Genomic DNA, 15100 nt, shown 5'->3' on the forward strand with positions numbered 1-15100 from the left:
CAGATTTCTGAGTTCGAGGCCAGCCTGGTCTACAAAGTGAGTTCCAGGACAGCCAGGGCTATACAGAGAAACCCTGTCTCGAAAAACAAAACAAAACAAAACAAAACAAAAAAAAAGGGAAATGATCTTTATCAAGTACACATTCAAGAAAGAGTTAATATGTAACTTATATAGAGAACCAAAAACAAAATGAAACAGAAAAAAAAAAACCCAACCTAGGCATAAAAAAAACAAATAACCCAATTAAAAATGGAGTACAAAAGTAAACAGAGAAGTTTTCAAAACAAAACCCAAAACACAGATGGCCGTGTACCACTCGAAGAAATGTTCAACATCCTTAGCTATTAAGGAAATGCAAATTGATGTGACTTCTGATCTGCTCATGATAGCCTAGATGAATGAAGAAGAAGAAGAAAGGTACATTTACACAATGAAAAATTTAAAAAATAAATAAATAAAATCACGAATTCTCCGGTAAATGGATGGAGCTAGACAATTCAGACAGATGTGTTCTCATACACTCGGATGTTAGTTTTCAAGCCTCTGAGAGGCTTGCTACCATCTGTGCGCAGCCACGGAGGTTAGGTGTGTTAGGTAAACACCTAGGAGAAAAAGAAAGCTCTCTCAAGGAAGGGGAAATAGAATGTTTAGTTATGGAGACATGGGACGGGAGGATTCAATGAGGATGGGAAGGGAAGAGGGGGCTAAGGGATAGGATACAGGGAAGACCAACTAGCACTAAGGGCCATATGCAGACCTAGTCCTTGACCTAGGTAAATCATATTTTCTTGCCTAATTAATTCTTCTTACTTTCCTGGATCTTCTGTATACGTGACAGGTTTTGTTTTGTTTTGTTTTGTTTTGTTCTGTTCTGTTCTGTTCTGTCTTGTTTTTTACAATAGGAATTAGTGGAGCAGCCATAGCAAAGGGTAAAATTTTAGGGAAAGGGACTCCCCAATTGTCATGGCCACTTTTCTGCAGAGCCCTATGCAACCTAGTTCTCCTGACCCCACCCTGCCCTTGGGTCGATAGCGATAGCAGAAAGTCTTGTGTGGGCATGGTGACAAATCCGTTCTCACCCCAGATTTGTAAGTGGCTCTCAGGCAGTCATCAGCACACCCCCCACCCCTCTGACCCTGGATGGAATCTAAATTACATTTCCATTGCCAGCCGCTGACGTCTCTGGATTGGTCCTGGATCTGCTTTGTAAAATAAGTCATCTGTTAACTGTTGGAGATCACCTCCATCTCATAGCTGGGTAGTAAGTAATATGGTCTCTCAATTGTTCAAATCGACAAATGATGTGTCCTGGAAGTTTAACGTCTAGTTATGCCCCGCTCGGCTGGTCGAGTGTGAACCCAACTCCCAAGCACCTTGCAAAATGGGGTAGTGGGAGCCATCAGGAGATCACATGACTCGGTGTCTACAGAGTCCTTAAGCATCCTGGTTAGTGTAATAGGTGTGCAATCAATGGCATCGGCTGTTATTTTGTACACTTTGCAGAAATAAGCGGAGGCAGTGAATTTCCAACACCCAAACGTGTCAGCACAAAGCATTCTATGATGATTGCTGCATACTGAAAAGGCTGTTAAATTGCCATTTCCATTCAAATTCATCCCACTGTGACAATGAGAGAGGGGTTATTAAAGAATATCTAGGCCTCTCCTTCAGCATGAAAGCAGGTTTGGGATGTATGGATGGGCAGAGGCAACGGTTACTAATTGAACGTGCCCTGCTTACACCCTTACAAAGGCTGCCGTTGTAAATGTATACAACCGTTTTTGTGGGAAATCAAATGTAAATACGGACTCTGGGCCATCATTTCCCCAAGTTGGCTTTGTTGTTGTTATTTTGTTTGTTTGTTTGTTTGTGGAGATAAGGTTTCTCTGTGTAGTCCTGTCCTGGAACTTGCTCTGTAGACCAAGCTGGCTTTGAACTCAGGGATCTGCCTGCCCCTGCCTCCCGAGTGCTGGGATTAAAGGCATGCACTAGCACTGCCCCGTCCCCAAAATTGTTGCTTGGCCCCATAGTGAACTTCTGAAAAGTACTTAATTTCTCTGGGTCTTGGTTTTCTCATATTTTAAAAGGAAATAATATTAGCTACTCTGTTAGATAGCTTCCTTTGCTATAATACCTGAGCAAGACAACTTAAAGGGAGAAAGATTGGCTTTGGCTCATGGTTTCAGAAGGGTTAGTATGGATCTACAAGGTATTTTATTTATATATATTTATATATATACATATATAATACTGATTATATATATATAATCAGTAGCTCAGAGTCTATGCTAAGTATTCAATAAATAATACTTTTTTCTCAAAGTGATTTTGCTGCTTGTGTATACAGCAGCATTTATGCCACTAGAGCAGGGGCTGTGGACGACTCATAATTCCAACTGGGTGGGAGCACCCACTTAGTCTTATATTATCAAGTCAACCCGTGAACTCTGCTCTCTATCAGAATCCGGCAGAATTTAGCATCCTTATCCTTTCTGTTCCTCTCAAGGTGCTTTCTTAATCAAATGGTAGAGACTTCGGGGAGATCAGGGCAAGGCCTTTGGAATTAAGGGTTCTCAAGATTTTATTTCTAGTCACAAAACGGACCTGGGCCACACCGTGTGAGTCCCTCAGGATCACACCTATCTGGGAGTCAGGCCTTTCTTGGCCAGTCTGTAAATCTGCTCCTTCACGTCCGTCAGCTTCAGCCACGTGGGGATGCTACGCTACGGCGGCATTGGCAGCGGCAGAACTGACTGGGATGGGCCCTTCCCAGGAGCATGCATGTGACCCATCCTGACGGAGGTCTAATTAATAATTCTTGTTGGGAAACAATTTAACCAAACGTAGGAGAAGCTTTGGACGTATGCGTGCCTCTTCTGCGTTTCTGGATCCTAGAAAAGGTGGACAGACACATTCTCAACTGCACCGAGGTTAAAAAGAAAGGCTTTGGGATGAACCAAAAGAAAGTAAAAATATCCTTCCAGTGCCAGAATAAGAAATTTATAAATGACGTTCAAATGAAGTACTCAGGTGGTTGGCCGAGAGAGCTCCACATCTTCTGGAAGCCCCTAGAAACGTTTTGAGAGGCAGGATGCCAGCTTGTTCTTAGGTCTAACCCAGTATGGCCCGTCACTCCTACCTACCGGGTTGAGATTCCAAAGGTAATGTGGAACAGAGCAAGGATCTTCAGCGAAGACCAGCAAAGTGAAAGTGACCTCAGAGAAGGCGGGGACAGACATTCAGAAAGGTGGCTACGCAATTTAAAAACAAACAAATAAAACAAAACAAAACAAAAAACCTTGAAATCAAACAAGAAGAAATGCCAAGAGTATCTGGAACCAGTTACAAACAACATACAGCCCGGGTTTTCAGGGCAGGACGCTCTGGGACATCTCAGAGAACTGGAGATACGCTATGGACATCTGCGCTGTGTGATGTTAAGGCCTCACTGGGCAGAAAAAAAAAGGTTTTGAATTTTCTATTGGAAAAGCAGCTTTGGGAGTGGCTGCTTTTGTCTTTTTGTCCTCCTGGTTGTCTCTCTAGTGCTGACTGTATTTAGGGGGAAGAATCTGATTTATAATAGGTACGGAGTAACTAAATGACTGTCCATAAAATAAGAACCAAAGTAATTTTCGTTGTGCGCGATTTTTATATTTGAGGCATAAAAGGCTATTTCAAAATCACAAAGGGGGTAATTTTAATAAGAAAGATTTAAAATTGACAGTCTTTCAGGCTCCTATACTGGCAGTTATTTATACACACACACTCATTTAGAAAATAAATGGTTCCAAGTTTTCATTCAAATATAACATGTTAAAATTGAATTCATCCTTCCATCCCTTCATCCAAATTCCCTTCTCCAATAAACCTCATCTTGGGAAATGACACCACATGGTCCCCAGAAGAGGGATCTTGGCTTACCTCCTTCCTTCTTCTCATCTAATTAATTCTCTCTTGTAACTAACATTTACCAAATGCCAGGTATTCTGTGTCGTTCTCATAGAGCTTGGAATTAATCAAAGAAATTACCATTACTCAGACAATCCCACCCATGAACACACAAATGACAGGAGGAAAGAGAAGCTCTAGGGAACAGAGAGACAAACGCTGACCCAGGGGCCAGGGAAGGCTCCCGGGGGTGGGGGGGGAACCATCACCCTTGTTTTGACTTCACTCTCCCCGTGCTGAGGACCAGGTGCTAGATATGATCAAGTATGCACAAGATCTTGAAGAGATACTGCCAATGCTGTCATTCCTCTGCCTAGATATTTCTGACTTGTGTTCCCTCATGACAGCCTTAATGACATCTTGACATTCTCTTGACAACTCTGAGCATGCATCTCCATCAAACCAGTCTTGGGAGGATTCCCCTTAAGTAGTACCCAGAACACACATCATCCCTGAAAAGCATCTTGGTTATATCTATGCATGTTAATGTATACATGTGTATATTGACAATAACTCCTAGTTGTCATATACAGTCAACATCTGTAAAAGGTTAAAAATTCCAATCCTATGATTTTACACTTCAGATTTATTTGTTAGTAATATTTGACACTAACGGTATAATATGTTCCCAATTGTTACTCTGAGTATAACATTTTGGTGGGGGAAATTTGATACAATGTGCTTCATTTAACAGTGTCACAGAACTGTTACACAAGTCGAGTTCTAGATTTTGCTCATTTAGGTTCTAGAGCTTTAATACTGCGGCTGGAAAGAGATCTCCCAGGCAGGGACACTTGGGCCCCAGAAAGGCTGTGCCTCATGGGCTTCAAGCTTTGACATCCCAAACGTAGATTCTGAAGATGTGCTTGTTGCACTCACCTCGTCCAGCAAGAAAAAAGGCAACACGGTCGGATTCTTCTCAACAGTTTTCTTTATTTCAGGAACACCTCGATGCTTCGGGGGAACCCCGGAAACCCTGGGAGGACTGCTTATATACACCCCAGCACTGGGGAGAGCTATGTGTCCTGGGATTGGTCAGTCTGTCGGCACTTTGATTCCTATGCACCCGCTTGGGAGGGGTTGGCGCCAGATTCGGCTAGCGCCTGCGCAGTGGCGTTGTTTAGGTGCTGGTGTACCAGAGGCTAGCGCCATCTTTTAGGCGCTCGGCTGCCTACGTGTGCTAACCGATTTCTTGTCACATGGGACTGAAGTGCAAGCTGACGTTGCTGTTCTTTCTTTCCTGAAGCTCATCCCATCTGTCAAAGGGAGATTTACACAAAGCAACGGTAAAGATCTGGTCATCTACCTCGAGAAGAGGCGATACTACAGGAATCAATCTAATTTATAAAGCCACTCACCTATGTACACAGACACTGGCTGAATCAGCACGTCTGAACGAGGTGATTACACTGACAAAATGTCGTTTCGTCCCTTGCTCCTTCCTCATGGATATCTTGAGTATCGTAAGTGTTAAGAGCCATCTGAGGGCATGGGCCAGGGTGGGACCACCACCAAACTAGTGATGCAGGGCGGTCATACGTTTTCCTAGGAGTACACTTTTCGGCTCTTTCTTAGTATTCCATGAAGGCCTTTGAACTGGGCTCTGCCTACTCAGTTGACCCCTACAGCAGCTTAGAACCTGGTCCACCTCAACTAGGTTTCACCTCTAGAGTAGCTTACTAACTGATAGCTGAATGGATGAGTGATCCAATATCTTCACAGTTACATACCTCTAATTCTTTTATATTTTTTCAGGACAATGTATAAAAACACACCAACTATCAAATTTACATTTTTCTAAATTCTGAAAATTTAGTAACATACACAGGCAAATCAAATAAATAAGCTATTTTGGGAGATATTATTATTATTATTATTATGGGACTCTTAAGGGACTAAATAGCACGTTTTAAATATCCAAAGTACTCATTGCATGTTATGTTATTTTTAACAAGAAAGCTTAGCTTGTGTTTAAACAGTAATATATGTAGCTTACCAGTTTTCTATTCTATGAAAATTTCCTGTAAATTCGGGGCTCTAAGCCAGGACGTGGTAGTACATGTCTTTAATCCCAGCACTTAGGGTGGGGGGGAGGGAATGGCAAAGGCAGGCAGGATCTCTGTGAGCTTGAGGACAGCCTGGTCTCAAAAAACAAAAAACAAAAAACAAAAAAAACCAAAAAAAAAGATAAAACAACAAAATCATCCAGGCTCTACCATCTAACAGTCACGTCTAATGAAAAATGCGGCCACTTTCCTGCCAGCATCATCTGGATTGGTGCCAGCCTTCTCCAAGCCACATTCTCTGTATGAGATGAACGTTTGTAAATGAACTCTAATTAAATGTTGCGCTTTAGAAGAAGCGCTGCGTGCTAACGTTCTGCTGTTTCGGTTCCGTCATGATCAGTGCTCCTGCTTTGGCAAAATCCTGTGGCTCAGGTACGAGCCACTTAGCAATATGAATTTAATAATGAGCCCAACAACCTGTACCTGTGTTCAGTGTTCTTATTTTAAGAAACACGGAAATGCATTGTTTTTTCTTTGTGTTACAAAGGGACAGAATGCCAGAGACCTGCCCTCTGACCGCTAGACACGCACATCCTTCAATCGTGATTTTCTTCCAGTGCTGTCCTTTCGCGCAGCATTCTTCGTTTGATCCTTATCGCGACCGGACATTTCCATTTGCATTTGTTTTATTTTTATATTTATTTGTACCTGTTCGCGTGCTTGCGCACATATGCTCACGCATGTATGTGTGCCAAAAAAAGGCCGCAAGGGGGCATCAGATTCCTGGAGCTGTAGCTCCCACTTGGTTGTGAGCTGCTCAATGTGGGAGCTGAGAAACGCAGACCCTCTTAATAGGGAGCAGCAACCACTGTTAACCACTGAGCCATCTCTCCAGCTCCTGTGGGGCTTTTTTTTTTTTCCCCTTTTACTTCCATATCTACATCCTCTTCTCTGGTTGTGAAGTACCGAGTCTTTTATCATTAAAGACAGGAAAGAAGGAGGGAGAAAAGAAAAGGAGGAAGGAGAAGGAAGTCGCCTTGATTTCTTTACATCCCTCTTGCTCTCCTTCCTTCTGCTGAAGAACCAGGTCTCAAAGAATAATGAGCGATTCAGAAATCGCTTCTAATCCCTTTCCTCCCATTTTATTGTTTAAACGCGCGTGCACTTACAAAACTTCCTCACTGTAGAAAATGTGGAAGTGCATTAAAACGTAATGAAGAACACCGAACTAGTCAACCCTTACCACCCATCCATGCCGACTGTTAATATAGACTCACTGGGTACAGGGCTTACAATTACTCTTTGACTTTAAGAGTAGCATCCAACCTTGTGTTTGAGTGTAATATCAAATGATGCTCATTTGCCTATACATACAATTGAAAATTCCTTGCCCAGCACTTGTGAGGTAGCAGGAAGAACAAGAATCTGAGGCCGGCCTGGGCTACGTACTCAGACTCCAGCTAAGAATTCCTCAACATTCTTACACAAGGAATTCACATCGTTTTATAATAACTCTCGTTAGCACAAGACTTTCACATTTCTGTGAATGTGTTTGACTCTTTGTCCTAATCTCTAAAAGCCGAATTTCAGGATTAAAACACGGGGTCATTTTTAAAACTCTTTGGTCTGATGTCCAGGAAAGAGTCTCACTAAAATCTTCACAGCAGTACAGGAAGATACTGCAGAAGTGAACTGTGAATATTCTGCCTTTGCTTGTTTTGGGTAACTTAGTACTGGATAACTTAGTACTGGATAACTTAGTACTGGATAACTTAGTACTGGATAACTTAGCGTCTTTACGTTTAATTCTCATTTGCTTTGCTGTTGGTTTCCTTGAACTTTACCTTTTGAGCTTTTGGGTTTTATATTATTGTATAAATAATATTATTATATTATTTGAGTCTTATTATATCTTTAGGTGCTTTGCTCATTTTCCTTTGCCGAAAAATCCATTTGTAGGCATTTCTTATGTATAAGAGCTATATTTGTAATTACACGAATGTTTTGTTTCCCTTTTTATGTCCAAGTTATTAAAAGGTACATAAGGGCCTTTGTTTGTTTGTTTTGCTCTTGTTTCCTTGTGGGGTTTTTGTGACAATGTCTGGCTGTTTCGGCCAGGCTGCCTTTGAACTCATCCTTCTCTTACCTCAGTGTCCTGCATGCTGAAATTAAACGTCTAAATGTATCATGTGGTGGGCTTTGAATGTGGTGTGTCCTGAGTTGGCTCGCGGGTTTGGCTGCCTGGCCCACAGCTGGTGTCTCTGTTTGGCAAGGTTGTGGGAGCTTTATGAGGCTGAACCTTGCTGGAGGAAATGAGCGACTAGGGTCAGGTCTTGAGGCCACTCACTTCCTGTTCACTGCTCTCTGACGGCAGATGTGACCACGGCTACCAGGCTTCTGTTCCTGTCGCTGTACCTACCCCGCCAGCTGCTGCGTCTCTCCTACGACAACTGTTTCTCTCCGCAACTGTGAACCAAAAAATAAAGCTTTTCTCCCTAAAAAGCAAGGTTTATAGGGTTTACGTCAATGTACTGTTGAAAATTTTCTCAGACTTATAGGATAGTTTTTCCCCTTTGTACCAGCATAACAACCATCAGACGTTGGTTTTACTTGTTTCTTTAATTTTTATTTTCCTTTTTGTGTATGAGAGTTTTGCCTGCATCTATATCTACACACGATGAACATACATGGCACCCTGGAAAGCTAGAAGAGGATGTCAGAGTTGCCCCGCAGAACTGGAACTACAGACAGTTGGGAGTCAACCCAGGTCCTCTGGGAAAGCAGCCAGTGCCCTTAACTGCTGAGCCACCCTCCAGTCCCCAGCTTTAGTTCTTATGAACTTAAGAATTAAAAAAATTTTTTTTCAATTTTATTTGATGGTTTTTTCTTTTGAGACAGTGCCCCTGCCGCAGTACAGTGGCCTGGCTGAAACTCTCCTCCTTAGGTTCGGGTATTTGAACACTTGGGTCCTAGTTGGTGGCACTGCTCGGGGACGTTTATGATGCATGGCGTGGTCTTGCTGGAAGAAGCCTGTCACTGGAAGTGGGCATCAAGAGTTTATAGCCTCACCCTCCTTCCAGTTCCTGTTTGCAATAAACATGTGATCTCTCAGCTTTCTGCTACTGCTCCAGTCCCTCCCGACTACAATGTCCATGCCCAGCTGCCATTCCCATCACTAACTGCTATGACCTCCACTAACTGTCATGCTTCCTGACCCCCATGCCCACGACCGCCTGCCATACCTTCCTGCTGCCACGCCCACCACCGGCTGCCACGCCCACCACCAGCTGCCACGCCCACCACCGGCTGCCCCGCTCTTCTACCAGAATGGGCTCATACTTCATGTAAGCCCCAACAAACTCTTCCTTCTATAAGTTGCTTTTGAGAACAGTATTTTATCACAGCAACAGAACAGTAACCGCTGCAGTCAGCCTCTTGGCACTGGGACTGCAGGAGTGGACGGCCATGCTTCCCTTGGCTACTAGGACTATAGGCGTGGACCATCTGCCATGCTTGTCTTAGGTATTAGGACTACAGGAGTAGACCAGCATGCTTGGCTTCCTTTAATTCTTGAATTGACCTAGTAAGAGTTAAGACTCTATGTCACTTTCTTCCAAATCATTCTCCAGTAACAAGGGTGGAAATGTCCTTGTTCTTCAGTGGTGCCTTCTTTACAACGTTATTACTTTTAAACGGGCACTACTTGTGGTCCAACTCTCTGCCCACTGGCATCTACTCTTCTATTAGCACCACCAGTTTATTTATTATGCCTTTGTTGTGTGCTTTAATACCCACTAGGGCATGTTTGTCCCAGCTATTCTTGTCTGTTTATTATTCCAGACACATTAGGAATCATTTCTAAGCCGGTAAGGGGAAAGCTGGAATTGAACCTGGGTTATGCCTGTAAATCAACTTAAATACACATGCAAAACAACGTTTACCAAAACAAAAACTCATATAAAACAGGCTAAAAATTCATTTAGAAGCATAGTTGCCAACTACCTGTTTTTCTAAAAGTACAAACTTGGCTGATGGATTCATAGAGCAAAATGTAACCCACTTCTAAACACTCTCAGACATCAATTCTCCCTAAATCCGTAGAGAAGTTACTGTGCACACAATGCTGTTAGTTCCGAATGGAAGATCAACTACCTACACATGCACAGTCGTCATTCTCACTTTCAGCAGGCTTCATTTCTGTACCAGGCTACCTACACATGCACAGTCGTCATTCTCACTTTCAGTAGGCTGCATTTCTGTACCAGGCTACCTACACATGCGCAGTCATCATTCTCACTTTCAGTAGGCTGCATTTCTGTACCAGGCTACCTACACATGCGCAGTCGTCGTTCTCACTTTCAGTAGGGCTGCATTTCTGTACCAGGTAAGCATCCCTGTGAGTCCTTGCTAAGCTAATTTTACATTTACAGTTGTGAACATTGCAGCTGTAGAGGAAACACAAAAGACATAACTCATGTGTATAAGTGACCCAGTGAAAGTCTTGGTCTAACCTGCTCCAAAAGTCAACCAGTTAAATGTCTGTCACTCTTGAGTTCCCCAGGAATCAGATTCCAAAGCCACCACTGCCCGGCTCATATTATTTCTGGAAGTTGAATAATTAAAAAAAACACAAGGGGCTGGGGTGGGTGTAGCACTTGTTTGGCATGGATGTGAGAAAGAGAGAGAGAAGGATGGGAGGAGAGGGGTCGGGGGAGAGGAGAAAAGAGGAGAATAAGGAAGAGGGCTTAAGGTACCCTGTGCACTGAACATGGAACAACAGTTGATAGTAAGTCTTCCATAATAGAAAGAAAAATAGCTTCATTTTTCCCCCTTTCTTTATCAACTGAGTTGGAGCACAGGGCAGAAGCAAGCAGAGGTTGAGGGGAGAAAGAAACAAGGGGCCGTGTGCCTACAGACGGAAGTGCTGGCCATCTGGGCTGGCTGCTTGCTTTGTCTTCTCAAGAGTCTTTGAGAGCAATACTATAATCGTCAGTGTGCAGGAGAGGGATTAGAGGGTCAGAGTGGGTCACAGACAGCCTAGTACCTGGCTGTTTGTCACGTCCTGTAAATATGGGAGAGAGAGCAAACCAAGGCACCCATAAATCATCGTTCTGGAATGTTCAGTCTTATCATTCATTGCTTTTATGCCCACTCACAGAGCTCCAATCAGACACTTTACAAGAGAGGAGCAAAGTGCAGCTTCACTTGCAAATTGAATAAAGTTGTAATATACCGAGAGTACACTCATGGTCCCCTGTTGTAATATACCGAGAGCAAACTCATGGTCCTCTTAATTGCCCGGGCATTAGCTGTGCAGTCTCACCGCCACTCACCAATCAAAGTGACCGAAACGACCCTGTCTGCCCACACCTGTTGTCTACGTGCATGTCAGTTCAGCATTCAAAGGATGTGTAAAGCAGAGGCCGGGTCTTAGGTGGAGTTCTGGAGATAACAGCAGTGTGCGTCCACATGAGCAGGAGAGGCGGTTTTTACAAAGCAGGCTACGCAAGCTTGTGGAATGTGAAGGAGTAAAGGGATAAACATTCTAGGCTAAGCGGGGCTGTCCTGAATTGTTTCCTGACATCAAAGAAGAGCCAGAACGTGCGTGCGAGACATTCGTCCGTTAGCTGTGACACCGGACACAAACGAGAGCTCTGCTGCTGTGCCTGAGTCTAGTTCTCACTATGAGCCAGAGACGGTGTGGGCAAGTTAATGAGCTTTCCTAACCTCGAGTCTCTTTGGAAATGGGTGTAAGCAGGATTCCACGAGACACAAGTGTCTATCATGTATTGGATACATAAGCTCAGCGGTCAGCCGGTGGGGCTAATACTCTGTTGCTATTGCTAGCAACATTCTTTTTGAACACTTATTTAACTCTCGTCTACATGGAAGACTGTGCCCTCTGTGGTTATGGGAAGTAGATGCTGGCACCAGGCAGCCAGGTGCCAAACCCAGGCTCAGCAAGTGCTAACTATGTAACTGTGGCCAAGCTATTTAATTAACCAAGGGGCCTTTGATTCCCTGGTCTGCAGCGTGAAGATCACAACACTTCCTATTTACAGTGTTGCTGTGAAAAACTAGTTAATGTATGTGAAGCCTCTGGAGAAGTCCCGTGCAGGAAGCTCCATGCTATACTAAACACCGCCACCATCAATCATAGAGACATGAGCTCCTAGCTCAGCCCTCAGACAGGCTCTAACATGCTGAGACATGGTTATACATGTAAGCCTCCCCCTACTTCCTAAATAGTCCAAGCACCCAGTTCCTTCTCTGGGGAGATGTGTCATGGACTGCTCCACGGGCTTAAATCCTTCCTTCCTTCCTTCCTTCCTTCCTTCCTTCCTTCCTTCCTTCCTTCCTTCCTTCCTTCCTTCCTTCCTTCCTTCCTTCCTTCCTTCCTTCCTTCCTTCCTTCCTTCCTTTCCGATCGTCTCCCTAAGAGACAGAGCCAGTTTCTGTAGCAAAAGCTACAGGCAACATGAGAAAGGGAAGGACTGCCTCAGCCATCTCACAGAAAGGATTCTGTGGTCTCCTTGTCTTCCTTCAATCTCCCCTCACCTCCACAGTCACCCAAGGCCTCTCCCAGTGCAGGTGTTGGTCGCCAATGAAGAGCAGCAATGAATCCTTGCTCAACCCATTAAAGTACTTGTCTGACAGACAGACAGACAGACAGACAGACAGACAGACAGACAGGACTGAAGCTCACGGGAAACCTTCCTTTTTTTGAGTGGGGAGCAAAGCCTGATGTATTGCATCCCTACCCCTCCAGATCTCCCTTCTCAGTGTCCGTCCCATGGCAGCAAGAGCTTCAATAACCTGAGAGGGGCCTCTCTTCTCCCTGCCTCCTCTCCATCAGGACATGAGCGGACTCCCTTAACAAATTTTGGCAAACAGGATCTCTTTCCTTTTCTTTCTTTTGGCTTAGATTTTTTCCCTACCCTTGGTGCTAGGGATGGAACTGAACTGTCACACCCAATAAGCAATTGCTCTATCACAGAGCTACACCCCCAGCCCAATAGAAAGTGCTCTCATGGGACATTTAGCTGGTCTCTGCCACTTCTGTTCCAACAGAACCTTTCCGTTTTAGCTGGAAAGGAGCGTGGCTGGAAAGCACATGAAAAAGAGGCTAAAAATCAGGTTTAAGTGAGAAAGGCTCTGCACCTCTGGGAGGCTGGGTAAGGTCTTTGTGTGACAGGACAGGACACTTGTGAGGTTCCTTCATCTTGTATTCTGGTTGAAACTAGAGTTTGATCTCCTTTGTGGAGAATCCCATGGAAAATTACCCAACTCTATTCTAGGAACCCAAGGTCTAGATGTCCCAATTAACTTAGCTTTGGTTAAACCAACTGCTTGTGCAGATTCCCACCACCCCCCTCCACGACACCCGGAGCTGCTGATCAAGTCACTAAGATGTAATTTTTGCCCTTGGTCAAAATCAGTGGTTCTCAAACTGTCCGTTAAGATCCTTTTGGTATTGAAAGACCCTTTCACAGAGGCTGCATATCAGATACGCTGTATATCAGATACATTATAAAGTAGCAATGAAAATAATTTTATGATTGGGGATCACCACAACATGAGGAACTGTATTAAAGGGTCGTGGCATTAGGAAAATTGAGAACCACTGGTCTAAATGTTTGGGGCTACACCTAGGTACCAGATACCTGAGCATAGCTCCAAACAACTGGAAGAAAGACTTGCAATTGGTCATAAACTGTATCTGATTTGTCATCTCCAGTACGTTTTCTGTAACAGTTGCAATTGATTATATGCAAATGTGTCAAGAATGCAGAGTAACTTTCTCACATCTCCATTTTCCACCTGTAAATTGGAGGATAATGTCTTTTGGCAAACTGTTGTAAAGAATGAAGAGAAAAACGTGGGTGTGGAGCTGCACTGCAGTAACCCCAGCACAGGGTGGTCATGAGTTCGAGGTTAGCCTAGGCAACAGAGTGAGACTTTGTCTCACCAAAACAACCCCAGAAGGGAATCAAATGAGCCTAGACGGAGGTGGCCCATGGGAAACACTCACCAGGCTACAGAGTGGCTGTAATTATTATTGGAGGGACTGTGAGGACAGAGGGGGAGGGGTGAGCCGGGAGGCTTCTCCCTGTGGTCCGAGCAGCAGCACAGGTCAGGTGCTCACTGTGTGCTGAGCACACTCTCACGTGCTTTACAGAGAGAAGCACCCAAGTCCTCACGGCCACCACAGGAGGTCGGACACTGTCATCCCCACTGGTCAGCCTGGGGCTGAGGACTAGACTGAGGGAAGACTTGCTCAAGATTCCACAGGCAGAATCCAACGCCCAGTGTGACTTCAGCTCTCCTGTTATGTCCAGCCATGTGTCACGAGGTGTGCCAAGGAATGCAGATAGATGCATTTGGAAAGAAACAGATAGGACTGGGCAGATAGGAAACTGAGGTTATCTGGGAAGGAGAATTGCAAGTAGATAGCCCCAGATGAACAGAAAATGCCCAGAAGGGCTGCACTGTTGTCAGAAAATGTAGCATGTGTTCAGCTGAGCAGCTTCGGAATGGTCAAGGTCTGATCAAAATCTCTCAGGCCATTTTGGAGCCAGTCTTTTAGAAAAGTGGGATTTCTTATGTTCTTTGGACATAGAGACGGCTGAGAAGCAGCCACTCTGCTGGCACTGTGTGCCCAGTGATTAGTGGTGTCTGTAGATGAGCTATTCAGTCAAGTAGCACACGTTTGAAGAGTGTAAGTGCCTTTCCTCACACCCCATTTAATCTACGCTGGTTTTTTACCTTTCTGCACAGATGGCCTGCTTTCCCCTTCCTGAGCTGAATTCTCACAGAAGCCAGCAAGGGCTAAGTGGCCAGGGGAAGCCTCTGGAGCACAGGATACAGGCCAGGGAGTCAGATGGTTCCTGCCCTTAGTATCAGAAACCTGCTTCTGAGGCTATGAGGTCACGCAGAAGAATTATTAAGACACTTTGTGGGCAGTATAACTGAGAAAATACATGATAGGCTTCAAGGGATGGCAATTGAAAACAAAGTAGGAAGCTTGTATGTCAGTCTGATTTTCAAATGCCAGAGTTCAAGATATGCATAAATATAAAAACATCATTTAAAGACCAGGAGAGAGAGAAAGGAGAAGAGAGAGGAGAGGAGAGGAGAGGGGAGGGG

At 44.3% G+C, this 15100-nt stretch overlaps 1 pseudogene; it reads right to left on the bottom strand.

The window, feature by feature from the left end:
- Positions 1-2353: 2353 nt before the first annotated feature.
- On the bottom strand, positions 2354-2792 carry LOC110310939 (annotated as a pseudogene).
- Positions 2793-15100: the final 12308 nt, after the last annotated feature.

The sequence above is a fragment of the Mus caroli genome, chromosome 15 (assembly GCF_900094665.2).
Source record: "Mus caroli chromosome 15, CAROLI_EIJ_v1.1, whole genome shotgun sequence".
Classification (NCBI taxonomy): domain Eukaryota; kingdom Metazoa; phylum Chordata; class Mammalia; order Rodentia; family Muridae; genus Mus; species Mus caroli.